General features: G+C 39.8%; 1 non-coding gene across 1 annotated transcript; it reads right to left on the minus strand.

Moving 5' to 3' along the window:
• Positions 1-2122: 2122 nt before the first annotated feature.
• Positions 2123-2195, minus strand: TRNAR-UCG (transfer RNA arginine (anticodon UCG)). The gene has a single exon. It is a non-coding gene; the product is annotated as a tRNA-Arg (tRNA).
• Between the last annotated feature and the right edge of the window lie 305 nt (positions 2196-2500).

Below are 2500 nucleotides of genomic sequence, written 5' to 3' on the forward strand. Positions count from 1 at the left end.
AAATGGTATCAAGCCATCCTTATCATCAGTAGGACACGGAAAGAGGCACCAAGTCTCCTAACCAAGTTCAACCACACTCTGCAACTTAACCATTGCACTACAAATTAGGCAACGGGGGCATCAGCAAAGGCAGCCAATGTGCCGATCCTTTATACATTTTGTGTAGTACTTTTCTTACTCGGAGGCAAAATCAGCACTTTAACTGCCCAAATCATACAGATTTTACACATGTAGCACTCTATGCACACATAGGCACACACCTTGCAGTTCTTCTACACACACTTAAGCTAAAAACCCATTCTGTCACGTCAAAATTCTGCAAACCTATTACATATTCAGTGCGTCGGCATAGAAGCTCTTTTTAATGCCACTAAAATGCACAAGTAGTTTGACTGAAGATGCAACCTGAATGAGTTTACAGTATGTACTCCACTTTATTAATGATTAGTACTGAGAAAGTGAGGACTACAAGAGTATTGGAAAAGACTTTTTCCACTCTGAATGTAAAGCAGATTGTGTGACCATTGGCCAAAAACGACCACAAAAGGACTCGAACCCTCAATCTTCTGATCCGAAGTCAGACGCCTTATCCATTAGGCCACGCGGTCATCCGTCCACCTGAGAGGATTTTTATCATGTAGGTGGTATGCATGGATGGAGAACATATTATTGAAAGGTATTCAGGTTTACATCCCATAGTGTTCTTTCAGCTCTTTTCGCTGGAAGCACTTTTTTGGAATCTATATATTGAGTATTTTATGAGTACGATATGCTTTTGTTTTCCTTTTTGCATACAAACCTCTTTCCTCATGAGTTTAAAGCTCATTTGTATTCTCTACATAGCTCTGGAAGTTTCCAGACGTGGAGTGAAACTGTTTTGAAAGTAGGACAAATTACTCCTTCCTGCATATGCTAATTTTTCACACTCACATAGGTTGTATAAGTTTTATGAATCCTGGCTTGACCTATTCAAGTAGCTGAAAGCCTGTCACCACCTCTAGAAACAAGATTCACACCAATCCAATTCAAATCATTTTTTCCAAAGGAATATGTTCTGGCCGGTCGAAAATGCATCTCACAAAAATAGGCATTTAAAAATATACTTTGCAGTTTCAGAACACTAACATGACTGTGAAGTCTACACAAGTAAAATGGGACCGTTTCAAAGTAACTAATCCCTCATAAACTTCTGAGAGAAAGCATGTAATAAATCTACCTAATTTTCAGGAAAAGATAGAGGGAGGATTTTTGTTATCACCTCAGATGGGACTCAAACCCACAATCCCTGGCTTAGGAGGCCAGGGCCTTATCCATTAGGCCACTGAGGTACACATGCATAGCTCTTTTCTAGAGACATTATTTAAATGTATTCTATGGTCAGACACCGGTGTGTGCACACAGGGCATTTCTCACTTCTCTTTATAAGTAAACTTCCCATTTTCATCCTCTTCCATCCCCGACTTTAACGCTCTCTTCTATGCTATAATGGAGACTTTGCAATTTTAGCAAGTGGAGAGAAATTGGAGAACCACTTTCGACTCCACACTTCTTCTTGACTTACTTCTTTTCTCAATATACTGGGCTTAGAAAATGGTATCAAGCCATCCTTATCATCAGCAGGACACGGAAAGAGGCACCAAGTCTCCTAACCAAGTTCAACCACACTCTGCAACTTAACCATTGCACTACAAATTAGGCAACGGGGGCATCAGCAAAGGCAGCCAATGTGCCGATCCTTTATACATTTTTTGTAGTACTTTTCTTACTCGGAGGCAAAATCAGCACTTTAACTGCCCAAATCATACAGACTTTACACATGTAGCACTCTATGCACACATAGGCACACACCTTGCAGTTCTTCTACACACACTTAAGCTAAAAACCCATTCTGTCACGTCAAAATTCTGCAAACCTATTACATATTCATTGCGTCGGGTAGAAGCACTTTTTAATGCCACTAAAATGCACAAGTAGTTAGACTGAAGATGCAACCTGAATGAGTGTACAGTATGTACTCCACTTTATTAATGATTAGTAATTAGAAAGTGAGGACTACAAGAGTATTGGAAAAGACTTTTTCCACTCTGAATGTAAAGCAGATTGTGTGACCATTGGCCAAAAATGACCACGAAGGGACTCGAACCCTCAATCTTCTGATCCGAAGTCAGACGCCTTATCCATTAGGCCACGCGGTCATCCCTTCACCTGAGATGATTTTTATCATGTAGGTGGTATGCATGGATGGAGAACATATTATTGAAAGGTATTCAGGTTTACATCCCATAGTGTTCTTTCAGCTCTTTTCGATGGAAGCACTTTTTTGGAATCTATATATTGAGTATTTTATGAGTACGATATGCTTTTGTTTTCCTTTTTGCATACAAACCTCTTTCCTCATGCGTTTAAAGCTCATTTGTATTCTCTACATAGCTCTGGAAGTTTCCAGACGTGGAGTGAAACTGTTTTGAAAGTAGGACAAATTGCTCCTTCCTGCATATGC

Source organism: Triturus cristatus, chromosome 4_1 (assembly GCF_964204655.1).
Source record: "Triturus cristatus chromosome 4_1, aTriCri1.1, whole genome shotgun sequence".
NCBI lineage: Eukaryota > Metazoa > Chordata > Amphibia > Caudata > Salamandridae > Triturus > Triturus cristatus.